The sequence below is a fragment of the Stegodyphus dumicola genome, chromosome 9 (assembly GCF_044657685.1).
Source record: "Stegodyphus dumicola isolate Sdum_Otavi_A_Nest chromosome 9, ASM4465768v1".
Lineage (NCBI taxonomy): Eukaryota > Metazoa > Arthropoda > Arachnida > Araneae > Eresidae > Stegodyphus > Stegodyphus dumicola.
The window spans coordinates 65,786,204-65,807,393 of NC_140776.1; the positions used below are offsets into that span (position 1 = coordinate 65,786,204).

The window sequence follows — 21,190 nt, forward strand, 5'->3', positions numbered from 1 at the left end:
CGAAACATTTTCTGTTGCTATATTTATCGCTTATACCCCTTCCACCAATTTATTTGCTGTACTTGTAATTCGTAGTCGAGTGAGGGAAAAGTTGTTTCATAATTTTCGCTGTTTGTGTGCCAATACCTTAAAATATAGGATCTATAAATGAAAAGGTATTGTCGAACTCCATCTTGATAGTAAATAAATTAGTTCAGTGACTGTTTTGTGTTGGTATGGGGACTGGAAGAATGGCAAGAATATTCTGATTCTTATTTTCGAATAGTATGATTTGTGATTTTTTGCTTTATTATAGGAAAGTGGGTCGACGAAATAAATTTCTTCAACTCGATGTTTATAATCAAGTGACTTTGTTATAAAGTAGAAATATTATTTTAGATATTTACATTATAGAGTTAAGTATTGCTGTTTTTCTGAGGGTAAAAGGCACTTCTGGATATTATTGTATGTAGGATAAAATGTACTTCAAATAATATTAACCATGCTCAAAGAAAAAGAGCAACTAAATGAAATTACGAAGTAGTAGTAGCTTGCTGTGATTTGAGATCATCAGCAATGTAGTAGCTTACTGTGATTTGAGATCATCAGCAAAATGAGTTAATTACGGGAAAGAATTAAATGGTAGTCTTTCATTTATATATAAGTCCGATTCTGTTTATATTCAGTAGTCAACAGTGACTTATCATCTTAGTAAATGATAAAAACGAACCTCTTTAATCACTCTTCAAGTAATACCCTTTAAATTGTTTTCCTTTCTAGGTGTATATTGTCTTATTTTTCTGAACAACAACCAAGATATTCTGAATTTACAAATATTAGCATTGCGGACAAATGCAGGGAAAATTGTTTTAATTCCATCAAATTTTCATACCCTTACATCTGAGAGCACGACTGCTTAACTTATCCAAACTATTATATGCATTCACTAGGAGTATGAGATGGCAACGTGCGTAACTTAGGAAATTCATGAACTCAGTTTATTGGTGCATTTAGTGGCATTTTAATTTAAGTTTATGTTTTCTCTGCCCTCATTACGAAAATTGATTAATATACCGTTTGAATCTTGTTTATGGTCACAGTTGTAGATCGTGACTTATAATCTCTATAAGCATAAATTAATGGTTTTTTTTTTTTTTTTTTCTTAAATAACAATAAAACAAAGATGAATGGAAATAATACGCAGTTAAGATTTGAGAAGCAGTTTCTTATGTAAAGCTGTTAGCACTCTGTATGTACTGCAGTTTGCTTTTCAGAAAATTTTTCTTTAGAATTACTTGTTCTCTTTCTCATTACATTCTAGCTGTATTAATAATAATAATTTCCCCTATTTCTTGTAATAATTTTGATTGCCTTCTTTAGTTCTTTCGTATCATTCGGTGAAATATTCCATCCGACCTTCACTGAGGAGGAAAGTAAAATTTTCAATTAGATTATGCTGTTTGAACGTTAAGATTGAAATTCCAAAATTGTGTCGAGAAAAGCATATTCAAACCTTATATTGGCGCAACGCTGTAAACTCAATGAAGTACATTGGACCTTTAAATCCTCGAAACTACTCTGAACCGTTTCCTAGTACATGTAAATACATCCTCAGAGACTTGAGCCAAATAGATTGCACAATTAGTACCGAATTGTAATTAACCGTTTTGACTAAATCGCATTTCCAGAAGTTAGTTTGATTACCTCCATTTGCTATCTGATCCTTCTGATTTTCGATTGGCTCTCGTTAACCTAGTGGAGCATTTTCAGTCCACCAGTATTCCTTTTCCAGTCATCGCCGGTGTAATAGGATGAGAATAACGTCACTGATTCCTACACTGAAATTTATCTTTAGGGAAGAAACGATAATGTTGTCATTTTGGTGCAATTCAGATTGCTGGGTTATATTGTTAGTCCATTTGATTAAAGTTTGTTCTTGGTCCTTTGGGTTGTTTTTAGAAAGTATTTTGATATCGGAAAGTCTTAAATTTTTATAGTTTAACCAAAATGACTCTGAATAATTGTTTTACAGAATTAGGGATCTGGTAACTGAACTGTTCAAATCTGCAAAGATTCACTGAAAGTTAGTATATATATATTCAGTTTTCTGAAATAGTTTTAAATCTATGCAAAGTATATTCCTTAGTAAATATGTCATAAAAGGAATTAAACATCATGCGATTAACAAATTTCTTAAATTCTTCATCATCTTGCTTCATTAAGTAAAATTAAATCTTCTGTTATCTTTAGTATTATCAACATTGTCAAATAAACAAGTTCCATTAATTTTATAACATTCATATTCAGTCTTACTGTCAAGAATTAGTGTCTGATTAACTCTTATAACTAATTCCTATCTCCAAATCTGTTCGAATTTAATTTCTGAAAAATGTTCCATAACATAAAATATTTTTAAAAGCAAGTTTATATTAATTTTGGTAAACTGGGCTGTGAAAAGATTAAATTCATACTTTTATAAAATGCACGCAATTCAACAAGAAAATATTAAAAACATATACAAATAGGCAAAAGTTTCACTTCGTATAACGGAGAACAAATGTATTTGTTATTTATTTGTTATTTAAAAATGTACCTTGATGCTGTTATGAATGAAATGTTAAGTTATCGGATTTTAACCACTTTAGAACCATTGCATATAGTATATAAAAATAAAATATAACAGAATGGATAACCAGAACTTTTATAGAGGATAGGCTACAACAAATATTGCAATTTTCGTAACACAGTGTGTAGTGAAATGAGAAATGTAAACGAGTAAAATACTGTAAACAAGAAGGAGAATAAAAAGTCATTTTCTTCACCTGTATGATGAATTTGTTATATATTGCTGAAAACCTCTTGTAGGTATCTTGTAAACATCCGTGCTTAAAATTTTCCTCTCCGTGTTATCCATGCTTACGTTTTTTCGCTTTCGCATTTCATATTCCTTCACACGTTGTGCAACAAAAGTTGTTACTTTTCCCATGTTCTAACACCCATTAACCCTTTGCGGCACAGTATATCCGGTCTGGACAAACCTAAAAATTTCCTTCTGTACGCACAGAAAAATTGAATGAAAAAGGATTTTATAGGTTATTATAGGCTACTCTGAATCTTCTTTATTTATAGTAGATGGCAGCTCAACACAAACCAGTCCATATATTTTAGCCATGTTTAGTTTCTACGACCCTCATTTTTCAAAGAAATCTTCCAGATTTTTTTAATGTATAAAAGAAAATTGTTTGAAAAGAAATTTCTATGATATTTTTTTGGCTGTATGCTTATCTCCTTATTCTAAATTAGTTTTAAATTTTTACCTTGAAATCTTGCCTAAAATCAACGGTGTGCTCAGACCGGGCTCACCGATAATTTAGGACAACTGAGAGTCTGTATTCTTTGTTTCTTCGCATCTCATCGGTGAGTTCATTGACAACAATGCTCGTTTCAGCACTCTTTTCAAACCTCTATTCAATCAGTATTCCCACTTTGGGCACACCCACAGAATTAAAACGATAAGTGCTATCTTCACAAAATTTTACTTGTGTACTCCTCTAGACCTAATTAGACTGTCTACTTTTTATTTATTTATTTATTTATTTATTTTTTTGAAATCAAAACTCCAACTTTAAAAGGTACCGTGCTGGAAAGAGTTAAAGTTGTCCCATCAGCCATCAGTTGTAAAATCGCTGAATACTGATGGTTCGACTGAGTTCAAATCTCGGCGAACCGGTTAACTGCATTGTGCTTTTCCTCATGCCTGACGTGAATACGTGTCAATTCATCTCAAACGTGCTCCACAAAGCCATTCCTTCCCTTAGGCAGATGGCCCTCGCTTGCTTTGTTCTAATCCAGTCCATGAGTTCTGTGCTCTCTCTCTCTAAAAAAATGTTACTGCATTGTCTTTGCTGTAAGATCTGTAAGCTGGTTGAAACATTCATTAATTTTGATTACTTTCAGCCCTTCCCCTTTTGAAAAATCCCGCTTCCCTTTGCATTTCCGTCGTTAATACAATTTATTTGCTATAGAAGTTATTCTTTTTAAGTTTAAATTTAGTACTTCAGAAATGAAATATGCTTCATAGAAGTTTGTTGAGTTTGGAGACAAAGAGTTTACAAATTTAATAAAGTATTTATTTATTTCTCGCCTCTATGTTTGACATGTACTTTTCCACGGCTCATGAAAAAACAAATTACTTCTTTTTAGCAAAAAGCTTAAGTACTAATATTAAAATAAACATCAAATTTGCTGAAACGCTATGAATCGTTACACCTTTGTGAAATCTTTCGAATCGTACTGCATTGCGATTGCTTTTGGTAATTAAGTAAGGTATACCACTAATAAAATATTGCTAGTAATTTGCGCAGTTTATTTATTAGAATAAATATTTACTGCGCTTAAAAAGTATCAAAATTCAGCAATATTAAGTAGTGAAGTAAATATATATCAAATATATATCTTTCGTCGCAAACTAAAACTGGTATTAAACAATTCCATTATTATATGAAAGCTCCCATCTAAGGAACAATATTTACATGCATTAATACGTCTCTTTTTGTGTGACTGGAGAGGGGAAATTATACTGCTGACATTTTTTTTTCACTTTTTTCTCTTAATACGCTAATAAAAAAAAGCGGAATAACTTTTTTTTTATAGAAGCTGAGGGGTTTGCTTTTTATTCTTTTTGAGCTCGCAGATATTTAACTATTTTCTTATGCATTTGGAGTATCGAGATCGTTATCTGCTAATGAAGTTCGATAAGTAGTGGAAAAGGATATTTGATATTCTGGGTTTCATCTTTTGCTTCCGCATTCGTTTTCTGTTTTTGCATCAAGGGGAAAAAATTCGGTCATTACAACGTTAATTTTTCTACCTACTATCTCAGCTTTCTTCAAATCATTAACTTATTTTTATTAATGGATTTTCTTTTAATGTCTTAATGGTTTTACTCTGGTAAACAGTAATCGATTTCTTTTTCTTGTGTTCTTATGAGGGGGGAGGAATTTTGTTTACATTCATTATTTTACAGCAATTTAAATTGCTTTTGATTACTGAGGTTTCGATTTTCGGTATTTAAAAGGAAATTGTCATATTTCGTACAGGTGAGAGTAAATTAGTTCCCTTTCCCTTCTCATTATAAAAAGAAAGTTATTTTCCATTAAATCATTAGCAATTAAAACTAATGTAAATCTATTCTCAAGTATTTCAGAAACTATCATCGATTAAGAAATTTTATGTTTCACTTTTAGGTTATAGTTTGCGAAATGTCAAAAAAGCAACTTTGTGATTGTTATTTATTTCAAATGCAATAAAGTATAGAAATCAGCTTTATTTTTCAGACACTCAAATTGCATAATCTATCCAATCTTAAGTAATGAAGAAATTAGTCAGTTTTTATCTAAAGGAAAGTTTTAATTTCTCACAATTATTATTAGTTTGAACATCTTATTGTCAATATATTGATTTACTTTTAATACATATATATTTGTAGAAGTAATTGAACATTATATTGAAAATGTATTGAATTCTTGATCTTTCGAATATTTGGAAAGTAGGAATCATAATAAAAGTTTAACATTAGGATGATTTCTAACCTTCACAATTTAAAGCTTTTTCTTTATGAAAATACGAAGGAGATTTGTGTATTCAAATAAAGAATTCTATAAACGTCAGGGTATTAAAAATCTGGAAAACTGGATCTTGTCTACATTTTAAAAGATTTGCCTTTTTTAAAAGGAGTAACTCCTTCTTAATTAACTATAGGTTAGAAACAATTTATATTTAAAAATGTGTTTGATTGGTTTTTCGTTCATTCTTTCATTTTATATATTCCAGAGGTCCGTTGTTCGATTCCCGGCGAAAGCGATTGCTCATTTTTCATCTTGCCTGCTTCCAATACCTAATGTCTCTACAGTGAACCTCTCAATTACGCGCTGAGTGTGCTGACCACTACACCACGAAGGCGGGAGAAATGCCTTATAAAGGAATAAAATTTGAAATTCTGATTAAATAATATTTGAAAAATTATAAAGAATCTTAATAATAAAAACTTCTGTTGCAAGATTGTTGAAAAAACTTACCACATAAATCTTTCTTGTTTAATTATCCACCATTAGTATGGGATAAGCAGCAAAAATACCTCTAAGGCGCATTTGAGATTTTCACAGCTAATGTTTCTTAAGATCGTACCAAAAGTCTTGTGTCTTTTTTCTATCCGAAATATATCGGTTTTCGACAGAACACAGGGCTAAAATTAAGAATGGCAATAGACGTAAAACGTCTGAACGCGAGCTAGCAAAATGAGATACTAACGGCATCGAATTCACGCAATAACTATAACAAGAAGATATAGATTTCCTTTCCGATTTAACTTAAGCCATTAACTAACTAGTCACTTAAGCTGCAAGATACTTAAAACCATTACCTCAGCCACATTACCACCACTCTGCCTTTTATACACGAAAAAGAACATTTGGCGCAGTTTCCGGCTACCTGACTGGCATATCTTTTCTGTCATAAGACTATTCCATACTCTCAAGCTACTTAAGCCATTATCTTAACCACTTTGCTTATTACCACTTTAGCCATCGAGTTCCCTTTTATACCTGGAAAAAAGAACGCCTAATACTTATCTGGCAGTCATATAAATTAAAAGCATTAGGGTTAAAGGAGCACATAATCTCGGTGTCGGTAAGTAAAAGGAAAAAATAGGGAATGTGCACGGGGGGGGGGAAGTCGTCAATATTCGCCTAAATAGATACCCGTAAATATAAAGAGGGAATAAAATAGTTCAGTTGGAAAAGGAGAATTCGGAAAACAAGTGGGAATAATAAAGCGGAGCAAGAAGAGAGAGACGAGATAGTGAGATCGATGTTCGGAACGGGCCACTATGCCGCGTGGGAAGGTCCAGAATGCACCCGCTTGGTTTACCGTTCCTATCTCTTCGTTGCCGCCGCCACCGCCACATCACCATCCTTGTCCGTAGAAGCGGGCGTTAGTGGCGGGAAATGCAATATGCGTGATATAACCGTGCTGTCGTTTCTTTATGTTTTAGTGCATGAGGGTCTGCCAAAACGTGATATTTGGGTCTAGTATGAAAGTATTTAACCTGAATGTCTTGTGCATTTATCATGTTTCGTGTTTATGAATGGGGCTTTTAATTCATATAAAAGAGAAGACTATGCCATGATAAACGATTGAGTGGGAGATTCTGCTTTATTATTAATCGTTGTTGAATGCTGAAATAGCATCATATCTAGCAATATTTGGGAATTATCCGGCAAAACGTCCGGCTGACATCTATGTTAAGGACATTGGCCATTTTGAAAGCGTTCTTTTGTAAGGTGTTCGCACCTCCAAAATATGGTATAAACATTATGAACATTTTTCTCAGGTTTTGGTACCTGAGGACCAAAAAGTATTAATTTCTTTTTTTCGACATATACTAACACTACAAAGAAATAAAAGGACGTTAAAGTAATTTATCTTCCTTGAGGGTCTGGCAACCATTTCCATGAATTGCATGGACAAGACAACAACAGCAAGTAATTTTATCATTTTAAAAAGCTAGGTGGGGCTCTTACATTTTTCTGTAGGTATGAAAATAAATCATGATTTTAATTGGGGTGAATGTCTTCTTCCGTCATATATATAACTGCAGATAACGGTCTTCGACTCTTGTTGCAGCTGTTGGTCTTTCTGTGTTGAAACTTCAGGTGGCCAAATCAGTGTTTAGAAATTATTGCTAGAAGACCTCGCATTATTGCCGCACAGGTACTCATATTTAGCCATCTGATGTGTCTTATTCAAATTAATATATGCGTTGGTAGAGCGGATCATCAACACGCTGTTAAATATAGCTAATAGGTACGATGTGCATTAGTTAAGGATGTGTATATATTATCTGAAACTTTTTTAATTGTCAAATAAGAAACTATTTTCTCTGAGGTAAGTTGTAAATTATCGGGATCCTTTTTTTGATTGTTAAATCCGTTATTGGCAATAAAAAGTGAGCAAAAAAATTTAAAATGTGAACATCTGGACTTCGCACTTATCATCATCGCGAGATTTTTTTAAGTTGGTCTCTGTCTTCTATAATTCTCCACAGTTTAAGTCCACCTATTTCGGAGAAATGCCTATGGATTAGGTTGGGCATTTAGGGCCACTCTTTAAATTTCATTTCTGTTTGAAATATTTCCCCCATAAGAACATTTAATATTTGTAAAAGTAATTTATAATAATAATTCAAAGTGTTCAGCATACAAATAGTACGAATTAATATGTTAAATGTTTTTATGTCTATTCCATATCAGTGCCAACAGATTTAAATTTCAAAATATAAGCGACCTGATTCGAATAATAAATAGATTCTAAAATGCTTTCAATAATTGATGCATTTATAATAATAATTTTACGTCCATTTTCAAACTTAAGCGTGTTAATTTGTGTTTTCTGTTTCTGCTTTTTAACTCATGTTTTGAAGAAATGAACTGTTCAATTGATGAGTCTTGTACTTAAGAGAGAAACATGGGGATGGCTGTTGCCGTCTTCTTAGTACCCACAATTCCGTGCAATTGCTCTCCCGAGGAATATTTCTTGTTAAGAAGTGCCGTCTAATTGCTTCACATTTCCTCCCGTCCTTTGCTTGTTGTTTTTGGCCTTTCCTCAGTCTGCGTTTAGTAGCCTCCTCTCTCCCTCCCATTTCTTTCTCGCTATGGAAAAAATATTCCCCATGGAAATAAACCGTAGATAGTAGCTATCAAGGGTTTATGTTATGGAAATACAGAAGTTCAAAATTTCTAACTGGGAAGGGGAATACAAACACATTATTACGTTGTGCTTTAGACTAGTTACAAAACGATATACGCATTCTGTAAATTTCTTTGTAAATTACGATTACTGTTTAATATTAGTTAAGATACAGTGTTTTGTGCCGAAAATTGCATGTATTTAGTCACAATATTCTGAGTCATATTCTTTGAATTCATACACGCCGCACTCAAATAATATCTGTAATTATTTGATAAATACATTTAGAATCTTAAATGTGTAAAACTCACGTAATTAAAATTTAAGCGAATCCAAAGCCCAGGGAACAGTCTTCAAAAGTAACATAATTTGGTTCGTCTGATCTATAAAAGTAAAAATTTCGCTATGCCATATTACACTAACATTAAAATTTGTGTATAATTTCTTTATTATGTTCCTAAAGTGATTTTTCATGTTCATGAATATGATGCGACAGTCATTTCTGAAAAGCTGTGTCTTTGAAACACTATCTGCCTTTCAAAAATTAAGGAAGAACTGCAAAAAATATTAATTATTCAAAAAGTTATAGGTTTAACTAATAGAACAAGTAAATAACATATAAAATGATACTAAAGTAAGATTTTAAGAAATAAAAGTATGAATTAAAATATTAAGAGATCAGTTATAAGTAGGAAAATTGCTTTTAGTATAAAGTGTAACTGCTAACTATCCCGAACAGCAATAAACATTTATAACGGTAATCGGTGCTGTTAATGATGGTGTTTACGGAATTGTATAGAGTGGTGCCTTACAAGGCTCTTCAAGCACGTTAAAATTTTGATAAAAAGGATTAAGATAAATAGCACTTCTTTCTAAAGCATCCTTGACATATTCACTGTGTTTTAAATCCGGAGACCGAATTAGCCCTTTATACGCATTATCCTTTTCTGTTTAAGGTATTCTTCTGCCGCACGATCAGTGTGCGGAATCACATGGCAATACATGGATATCTATGTGGCTATTTAAAGAAACTCATCCCAAACATGTTATTTTTTCCGTAAGATATTCTTTCAAGAATGTATGACTCATGATAACGTATTTCAAGTTCTTTCCATGTTAAGCAATTTTCGGTATCGCTCCGCAAACTAAATCTGAACTTATTCGTAAATAGTAGATTCCTCCAATAATCTGTGATCTAACTGACGCCCCCAATGCAAATTTATCTCTGATAGCAGCAGGTGAAAGGTGCATAAATGGCTCATTGTCTTGCGTAAAGCCCTTCTCCTGAAGCCTTCTGGATCATCATTTCTTAGCTGCAGGAAGAAAATAAGTTGGTTTTCTTATTCCATCATGCGCATCTATCCTGTTACATCCTTCAGCTACCAGAACTTCCAGAAGGATTAATATCTGCTTAGAAATTGTTGCCAAAGTTCGTGGACTATGTGACTCGCGTGTTTAGCCATTTCGCCATCTCTGATTTTATCCTTCGTCTACTCTCTTAATTACTCTGAGTTCTGGTAAGTGATAACCTGGAAGTTATTTTAGCAAATTGGTTATCTCAGATTTCTTTTCTCTCAGTTATCCTGGAAATTAAACCCTAACTTTGAAATGTTTAGACTGATGTCTGATGGCGCAAATTGATTGCATCATTTGATGGGGATTGCATTATCAGTACTTTTCATGTTGCCTATTTGTTTGGCATTATATCAATAGAAGCATATGAAAATTTCGTATCACATAATTTTTCTTTTTTTAGTCCTAAGGCCAATTTGCCCAGAAGGATTATTAATTTCGTTTTGACGTTTTGCATTGATTCACTATAAATGTCGGTTCACTATTCAAAATGTTACCATCAAATGTTATAGCCCTGTATCATATTTAAAGAAATTAAATAATGAAGAATCTGCATATGTTTCTCGCATTGTGATAAAGCAACGGTACTTAGAGCCATCAAAATTTGAATAATGTAATCTTCCATAGAATATAGGAATGTGGAAGCCCTAATTTTGATTATTATTATTATTTTAAGTATTAGTGTAAATTAGTATATAAGGGGGAAATAAAAATATTTCAGTGCATGTAAGTACTCTTGCACAGAAATGTAAATTTTGGTGAAGCAATGAAAGTAAAGAATGCTCAAATAATAAAATATTGATTATAATATATTTAGTATAATTTACACAGAATGCCTGAATATTTTAATATTCGTGCACTTCGTATTATGTACACATTATGTGAAATACGATTAACATTATTTTATTAGTTGAATTTGCTTGCCTGCCTTTTTAGACTTTAAAAATTGAGAATGTTATTCGTATAGTTTACGAAATAATGTTGGGGTACCAATCGTTAGTATTTTATTTTAAGCTAACAGTTTAATCTTTGCAGAATAAGATGATAAATGAACAGTAATATAATATATATATATATATATATATATATACTATATTTGATCTTTAAGTTTTTGAAGTAGTGAAAATTCACAGTTCTAATTACAGTTGGCAGTCTTTAGAGCGGTTTCGGCTTCTATAGTGACTATTCCGTTATAACGACTAGGGGGGGGAAGTGTCGAACTGACGAGACTAGGCTTTTTATTATAGCAGCTACTTTGTCAAACGAGCTGCAGTGTATTTTAATGAATAACGTTTGGATTTTTAAAACTTGAGAGTGTTACAATTTAATCTTCAACTGCAATACATTCTATGGAAGGTCTGAATATCAAGCAGCATAAAATTTTCAGTCATTAAATTAAGAATATTTTTTTCTTAACTTTTAAGTAATTCGCAGTGTATTAAAGTAAAGAGAGACATTTAGTTAACATTTAATAATAGTTATCTACCTAAAAATGAAACTTAATTTATATACCACTATAGTAGTAGCACAGCGCGTTTCACAATCTTTTTATCCTTATACGATAAAGAGATTGTGAAACGTTGCTGTAAAGAAACGTTAGGAAGAAATGTAAATAATCCTAGGTAAAGAACGCTTTGGAAGTAATATTCATATTGTATGCAATTATGTAATCGATATCTATCTGCTTATCATCATATATTAACCTATTCATCGGTACATCTCATGTAACTCTAGGGTTCCTGGAAATAACGGCTCAGAAATATTGGAATAATAACTGTGCACAATGCTAAAATAAAGTTGAAAATTTAAAACATTAAATTTTTTAAACATCATTAATTTCCAGAAATTACTAGCTAATTAAATTCGTTATAACATGTGCTACGTACACATTTTTCCTGAATCGTGATAATTACTACTATTCATATTTCTGGAGATAAGGAAATTCTTGGAATATTTGTTTCTAAGAAATTAATGACTTAGTTATATGGTTGCCCTAGCCATTAAAAAATAACGAAGAGGAGAGAAAAGAATAAGAAAGCGAAGAAAAGGAAAGCTAGCTATTTGTAGGAAATGTAGAGGAAAAAAACTGTTTCATTATCTCTACCAGCAGAAATAGTCTTCCGCATCACCGGGAAATGGCTTGTCTTTCTTCTCTTATTAGCATATACTTTCTCCAAGGCACTAACGACCGTTTATGGGAGAGAAGAGGAGACGCATGCTTCATATAGGAGGAGATAAATTGGACATACTGGTAGTCCCTGAGCGAGACTGTAAATTCTCTTGTTTTTCTTGTTTCAATGGGCGTCAGGTTAGCATTGTTATATTATCTAGAAACAACTCTCTTGGTGCATTTCTGTGGTGATATTTTGCCTTGTTAGTCAGTATGTAAGGTACTCCGTCTTTGTTCTTTTGTAGCGTAGTTTTCAGCACATCGAAGCCGATTGTTCGAAAGTCCTGTGTTCGAAGCTTAGTGAAAATACAGTTTATTCTCAAGGACTGTTTGCTTCCAAATCTTCTTTTCTCCATAAATCTTCATAAAATTCTTTGTTTTATATGAAGTCGCTCCTAGACCATCATTAGCTTACTGTGGCTTACTAGCCCATCATTTTAATAAATCCGATATTTCTGAATGAGTTGGAAGAAGTCTGAAACTGCTCCGCATATCAGTTGTTTATTTAAATATGTTCATGAGCTTAGCATATGTTTAACTTCGCCGGCAAATGATTCTCTGCATGGACGAGTCGGATAAAATATGATGGTATAATACAATGCATGATCATAAAATGTCACATTTTCTGCAAAAAATTAATTTGTTTGGTTTTTAGAACTACTTTCCACAATATTTTTGAAATTCATTTTTAATGTTCGGGTTCTCTTCTTTAATTCAAATATATATATATATATAATTAGAGATTACGCTGGAGTTTTAAAAGATAGCTTAGTTTTATTGCTAACTTGTGAGGAATTTCATAAACAAGCACCATTCTGTTGTTCAGTAACAATTTGGTGGCATCGATACCAGCAGACGGAATGCTCTTGTGTTCCTCCTAGATTTTATTTGGTATTTATTGGAGAGGAAACAAGAAAAATCAGCGGTGCTGTCGCAGGAATTCAAACTCCAGACTTCCTGATTGCTAGCGGGTGTGCTTACAATTACGCTACGAAGGCACGCACTTCTGTTTTGTAAGGAAGGTCAAAATTCCTTACATCTTTAAAATTCTTTTCTTCCAGAGGCCAACAATACTTGTACCCCGTAGATATTCAGATCATTTAAATTAAGTTATAATTCATACTTCATGTGATTTGAGACCATAAAATCCAGATCATTACTTTTTTTATATGTGCTGTAGCTGTTCAGTATTACTAGATAATTTGATATTCGAAAAATGCAATACATTGTTGAATTTCATATCGCCAATGAAAATGGAAATTACATAAGGTATCGGGTATTCAGAGCATGAACAGAAACTTTTAAATCATTAAGAAAGGATAATTGTGTTTTTAATTGTAACTGCGGATTTCTGATTGTATGATGGTGCTGTCATTATCCTCACTAAATAACTACATTGCTGGAGTTATTTAGTAATAAATAACTACCTTGCAATTGAAGGATTCCCAGTAGTTTAATTTTGCAGCGAAACATTTCCTCTTTTAGACCTTTCTAAACTTCTGAAATATATCTAATAGTACTTTATTATGACAAGCGCTGAGTATAAATCTGATTTCATGTTTGAATAATTAATGCCATATTTGGATTTAGTGCTGAAGCTTTTCTCCATAATTATGGAGATATAAAACAGATTGTTTTCGTTCTTCATATGATAAATGCTGCAAAATATAGGTGATGATAAACTTGACCACCATTTCAAACTTTTTTACCTCATGAGTTGTAATAAAAGGCTTTCGTAAAGGGTGGCGGAAATTTTATGCAGGTTGGCCAGTTTTCGTCAACTCGGGAGTGTCGGCGTTAAAGACCACAGAACCCTTATGCCGGTCGGTTTATTTGGTTACTTTGATTTATGAGGTTGTTGGCGCCTTTGTCAAAATGCTCTTTTCAGTAAAAAATCAATCGTTTTTAAAATTCTAGTATCATTATGATAGAACGCCCTGCCAATGACCGAATGGTTAAGACAGCTGAAAACTGGGAGTTCAATTCCAGGCGAAGGGGCTGCTGGCTGATTGGTTTTGTATTTTCCTTAAGTGTAATTTGAATACAAGTCTGTTGCGCTTGGAAATTCTTCCACGAAGGCATCCTTTCGACTATGCAGATAGTCCTTGTGTGGTTTGCTATATTCCAGTAAGCACACTTAAGGTTTTCCTGTTGTTACGAACATTAAGTAACCTACTTAAGGTTACTATTTCTTTGTAATATATGTAAAGAGTACGTGACTTATTTGAGCTCCTAATATTTGACATAGGCTTTTATCTTATTTTAATATATGTCAGGAGATATGTATACTAAACAAATGTATTCTAAACAATTCTCTAACAAATTTTAGTTGATATTTCAAGGAATGAATAACGTTTTGGCATGTTTAAAGGTATTAAAGTTAGCTTATCGAAAAGATTATTTAGTGAAACCAGTCATACGCACAAAACATAAAGGTATTTATTCTCACTTTATGACAGTTTTAAAATGCCAAGATTTACAGTAATTTTGAATAAAAAAAAAAGTGAGGTTCTTTATGAAGTACTTAGTGTTTGAAAGAGCTTAGAATGGCGTAGAGTAATCGATTATTAAATAATGGAAGAATGATGACTAAGCGTCCCCTTCCAGTATTACGAACGTTTAAAAGAAATGAATAACTGTTGTGATGGATTTGCTTTGAAAAGTTGCATTTATTTATTATTAACCCCTTAACTGCCGCGAGCGTATATATACGCCTTGCTCAGCCGATGCGTTAACTGCCCCGGGCTTATATATACGCTCTTCCAAACTACTATCATTTGCTTTGCGCTGCTACCCGTAAAATTATTCGCAAAGCATTTTAGGGATCTTTTTTATTATACTTAAATTTTTTCATTATACTTTTACTCAAAACATTAAATTTTGTGCATTTATTTTTTTATTCTTTATTTTGTGAAAGTAAACAGTTTTTAGAAAGTAAAACTTGCACTTATTTTTCTCCTAATACATTGCATAACTATGCGTGCCTGTGTGAAAAACCGTGGCACTGGGAAATGAATCTTGTACGTTTTCCGCGGCAGTTAAGGGGTTAATATTGTACAAAATCAAGGTGGAAATTCGCATGTTTGGAGCAAAAATGCGGTAGAACATTTTTTGTTAAAGAAAAGGACGAAAACATTTATTTTATTAGGTTATATTTTATTTAAGACTGTACCAAACCTTTTAAGTGTAGCCTAGAGAGGTAAAGAAAAATTGGGTACATATAAGGGGAGGGGAATACAAATTCATGTACTAGCAAAAGGGTGTCCCAGGATTCCTTTCACATCCATCCGAGGAATATTTTTGCACGTATGTGCACCTGTGTCAGCAGCCCCAGTAAATCTTTAAAATATCTGTGCATTAGATTTGGTTACATAATAAATGTTGTTTTATGCTTCGAGGGTGGAATAACAGGATATTAGAGCGTTAATCTGTGAAAATATTTAGCAATAGTAGGAAGTGTGAGGTAGTGATACGGATTTTGAAAACTATGCCGAAAATCTTAACTGCAAGTATTTTGTTGATCTTTTGGACATCGTTTTTTAATAAAATTATTGCTCTCGTAAGGGAACTAGATCTTTAGTAAGTACCAATTATATCTTCAGGAAAATCTCTTTTGAAAGTAAAAAGACAGGGAAAACCACGTGATTATGTATTAAATTAATGTAAAAAAAATATGGAATGAATCTTGCTGGCGTGAAGATTTAGATGCTGAATGAAATTAAAGAAATTAATAAAATGTGTTTCGACGAAATTCTGAAAAATATATAGAGCAATATCAACAACACAGTCTAAGAAATCAGCATTCCTCCCTTTCACCTTACAATAGATTCATTTTGTACTTAATAGTTGTATGTAATTCATATTTTACAATAGATACCTTTTTTATTAACTCTCCTCCCCCGAAACAGCAATCCCCCCAGATCAGAATTATCTGAAATTTGAAACTTCATTTTTGCTGGAAAGGTGATTCGCTCATACAGTTTCTTAATCAATCGGCATATATTAGTTAAATACTTATATAAAAACAGAACTCAGATCATATTTCTTATTTCCTTTCCTTAGATTATTGGGAAAAATTTTGATCCTGAGAAATTGCATTATTTTCCTTAGTTCTTGATTTTACTTTTGTGTTAAATGTTAGCTCTTTGTGTTTCATATTATGACTTAATGTAATTGTATTAGGTTCTTTAAGTGCTGCAGTCCTACCTTGATCCCGTTTTGTATGTTTTCCCTCTTTCAACAGACAAATATCCTGTTTTGTATGTTTTCCCCCTTTCTTATTTGTGTGTCAAGGGGTTAATAGAATTTCATATTACTTGCGATCTAATATTTCTTATACAAGAATTCTAAGTTTATATGTGATATTAAGATTGCAAAAAAATAATATAAAAACTGAAAAAAGTTAAAATGGTCCTAAAATAATCATTTGAAGAATTTTTATTTTTTTATACTGTGCTTGGTAATTTATGAATTAATGTTTGCTTATATCATGCAGAATAAAGTGATATACAGAAAAACAATTAATCTTACTACTTTTATAAATAATATTAAGGTTCTCCCCCAAATGAAATCTACTAAGCTGTAATATTTTTCCATATTTATCTGGATTTTAAACCAATGATTATTCCTCCAAATCTAATACGGAAATTAATGTTAATTCTTGGCTTATGTTAACTCTCAAAATTCTATTAATTAGAGAGGGGGAAATCAATTAGTCATTAATTCAACTAAGTTTTCGATTTTGTGTAAAAACTGTATTGCATGTTTAAACTTCAAACCAGAAATATGTTTCATACTTATAATAATAGCTGTATAACACAACAACGGGAAAAAAGTCTACGGTATGTTAAACCCCTATCACACATGTTTCCTCTACGCCAGAGTGGATGTCGAAGGGACGTTTCTCAGAACCCGCACATTTCCCCGAAACCTACGTACCCAGGTTACCATTTTTACTTATTAAACAGGCTTGAACGACAAACGGTAATCGATTGTCGCTAAGATTGGGATCACGTGATTCTTCAAAAGCAGAACTTTCGTCTGATTGGTTGATCTCTACCCGGGACAGAGTTACAGACGAAACATTTTCGGCGAAGTTTCACAATATCCCACGTATCGTTTACGTAGCTAGACGGGACTTAGCTTCCAGCGGAGCTGTTTTTTCTAAGAATCCTCTCGTTTAAACCAGTGCTATCAGAATCTCATTTCTCAGAAGTCCCGTCTGGCTTGGACCGTTGCTAGATGTGATAACTCCCTTCAGGATTACATTTAAAAAAGGACGGAAGGCCTATTACGTATTATAATGGGAAAGAAAAAAAAAAAAAAAAGAACTGCAGTTTTTGTATGTATGTACATATAGAAACGCAGGTATATACATTCATTCACCTCTTCTTCTGTAAGTGTAGCATGAAACAAAATTTGTAGCAGTCGCCTTAGAAAATGAAGGACCTTTATTTTATTCGTGTTATTTTGAATCGATTTTCCTAACACTGGAAATGTTCCTTTTTTTATCGGTTATCTAGATCCCATATCCGTTTTATCCGTTATCTACATCCGGTTATCTATATCCTTTCATCATTGTGTAAAAAGCATAAACATATATATAATAAAACTTTTCATTTATTTTAGTAAGTCAAACGTCCTTCTTCAAATATTAATAGGTATAACTGATCCAAAAGTAAACGTAGAGAAATTACCTCCAATTGAGTAAATGAACCGAAACTGATATGTACAGTTAAGACACAGGTAAATGTAGAATTATCCTATCGCCACCATCCAATCAATAAGCGGTTAAATAATGTATTCGAATTTAAATGAGAGTCTGGCACTGATCTGGCAGATCTGTATCCTTAAAGTTTGATTTTAGGTGACTGCATTTTATTTATTTATTTTTTCCCTTGAACAAAAGTCGCTAAAAACATTTTTTAAATGTTTTATTTCAGTAATACTAGTATTTTCTTATTTATAAGGTTTTTCACTTTTTTTCTTTGTAAGTAAACGAAAAGTTTTTGTCGTTTTATTTTACGATTTCCCCCTAATATGTTTTAAATATCAGAACATGGTGTTACAGAATTCCTAGATCAAATACCCCGTAAATTACTTGGCATTAGAATATACGATAGAAGCGGTTGAAATGTGAGAATGTTCATTAATTAAAAATGTCGTAGAAAGTACTCCCCTTCTGTAGAATATATCTATCCAGTCTTGAATTCTACAAAAAAAATTCAAGGCAGATTTGTTTGAAGTCAAACTGATAGGCACACACCTTTAACAGGCTGTCTTTGGAAAGGCATTCCACGGTGTGGCTGAAATTACGTGACCTGAGTCTGAAAAGGTTTCTATAAAAGCAGCGAAACCAACGCAGATGCTTTTCTTCTTTATATCATTCAAGTATAATAATTTTACATATTAAAAACTGAATAATATTTATTTATTAAATATAAGAACACTTAATTTCTAAAATAAGGCGTTTTTGCTTTTACACAGTATTTAGAATGCAGCACTTGGCATAAGATCTTGGAGGAAGAGGAATGAGCAAAATAATCGAGAACCATTGTTCTAGCTCTTGGGAGGCATTTTCATTATTTGCTTTTGTAAGAACAGCAAGGCAGAACGTGGTAGTTCATTGTGCAGTTGTGCTTCTCAAAATGAAATGCGCTTTTAATAAAATCATAATTTATTTTTTCCTTTCTATGAAACGAATTCTTAAACGTATACTTTGGGCTAGAATTGTGTTTCTTTTTGACATTTAACTCTTTCTTCCAGAAAAGATAAATTTTAGAAAAAACAAAATAAATTCTGTAGATTAACGTAAATTTCTTTATAGAACTTATTTGAAATGTCTGCATAGAAGTATATGCTTTTGGCAGTGAATTAAAAATTTCTTTTACTCTTAGTCTTTGCCTGTAAGTGTAATATAGGAAAGACTCAGAACCACTGTTTTGTATTTGTTAGAAACTTTCTAAATAAAACCTTTTTTTTTTTTTTAATAAATAGCTAATAATAAAAATTTTATTCGATAAAAACCTCTATAAAACTTTTTATGATCGTATTAACCGTAAATGCACCTCCCTCTTTAAAAGTGCCTTTATGTTTTCCTTGGGAAGTAATTAATAGTTGTTACTTCGCGTGAAAAGTATATAGCCATCAAAAATACATAAAAAAATCGGTTATACAGCAAATCCATAAATTTGAACACATAATAAATTTGAAAATGAAAAACAAAATTATATATATATAATTGTATATTTTTTAATCTTCTTGATTCGTTTCCGCTTCACTTTATTGTAATTATTTATAGAGTTGAATTATTTATAGCCTTTAAATGCAGTAGTTACTGAAAAATACAAAATTTAATTTCATGTTAACTACAATTAAAAAGAAAAGTGTTTCCCAAACTTTTTCCCTGAGAGTATATGTTGCAAATCTTCTTTTATGTTGTAAGTACCAACTTATTCAAATTTCATTTTATATTTCGGTAAGAAAGTTTGTAATACATTGTTCAGTTTTATAGTGTACGGAATATACAATAGCGGATTTCACACTGTAATAATCAACAGTGACTTTTACTTGTGTTCTCAGAATATAATTCATATAAAACAAACTTTCTTAAAAATAAATCAATCATAGGATGCTTCATTCCTGTTGCATTCCATTTGTAAATTGCTTTATTTTCATGTGACTTTTAGTAACACTAAATAATTGCATATTAAAATTCTTTTTATTATTTTTCTTACGTTCGAATACTTTGCCATAATAAAATGCTGAACGTATTTTAACGTCAGAGAATTTCTTGGGGCCTTTTTTTTCTCAAACTAGAAAATAAATCTGTTTGTATGTAAAGTAAGATATTCAGCCATGCCTATCAAAATTATTGTGTAAATTGGTTTTATAGCGATCTCTAATACGGCTTAACCTAATTTAAAGCATAAAAATTTCATAGCTTTGCTTGAATAAAGCAAATCATCATAGTTAATTACACATTTAAAATTAAAAATGGAGTGTTCAGTATTTTAAGAAAGCATTTGATTATTCTTAAAAATAATGTTCGTAAGTTTTATATTCGAAAAGGCTAAATAAAAAACAGAACACGTGGAGCTTATAATATATGATAACGGGGCATAAATGTTATGTTATCTGTAGTGTGAAAAGTGTTTTAAATGAAACGTATTTGGGAAACACTTTTTAAAAACTTTGCTACATTTTACTCTTGCGCTAGGGTTGTTACTGAAAAAGCAATGCCTAGTGCATCTTTATGGATAGTATGAGATGCCTAATGCACCCGATTATTTGTATTTTTTATTAATTTTCCTTTTTTACTTACCTTGGCAGTGAAATTTATCCCGCTTATGTGAACTTTTAAGGCAAGCACTCCAACCTGCAACTTAATATTGCAGGGTGGTAGGAAAAGAGATAACAATAAAGAAGATAAATAACAGCACCTTGCGGTGGCAATAATCTAATACACCTGGTACGTGGCGGCCATCTTATTGCCACGTGCTCCGCGTCACAAGAGCCGGGCAACTTTTATTTGCTTTTTCCGTCATTGCTGCGAGGTTTGGTATGGTGAACACGCAAGGTTGTACAAAGGTTGAGAAAGAAACGAACACTAATCCTTAACTACACACTACGGTGAACACTTCAACGTGCGGAGGGGCCACCACCCACACAGAACCCAACTTTTCCGCTCTCTGATCATGGTGTTCCCTGAGTCTTAGAGGATGAGGATGGATTCGGTGACGTCAACGGACGTGGGGTGTTATTGGTCGATTCGTTTCGGGCGAGGCGATTTTAGTACGACGGTAGCGAGGAGAAAGGTAATTAAGAGAGGATGTATTTTTGAAAAGAGTGGTCATTATTTAATTACACTATTGTTGTTTCCTCTGAGTTTTGTGAAGCGGAAGTATTCTGAAGGAAAATGTTAAAATTCGAGCGCTTTCTATG

General features: G+C 32.3%; 2 protein-coding genes across 3 annotated transcripts in view; one reads left to right on the plus strand and one right to left on the minus strand.

The window, feature by feature from the left end:
- LOC118198373 (uncharacterized) overlaps positions 1 to 20,951 on the minus strand; it is a 75,677-nt gene extending 54,726 nt beyond the window's left edge. For both annotated transcript variants that reach the window (XR_015043004.1, XM_035370035.2), the window contains exon 1: positions 20,571 to 20,951. The gene's annotated coding sequence lies outside the window, so the exon portion shown is untranslated. The remainder of the gene's footprint in view (positions 1 to 20,570) is intronic.
- The window catches only part of LOC118195958 (midasin), a 589,327-nt gene that overhangs the window by 259,889 nt on the left and 308,248 nt on the right, over positions 1 to 21,190 (plus strand). The gene's annotated exons all lie outside the window — the stretch shown is intronic.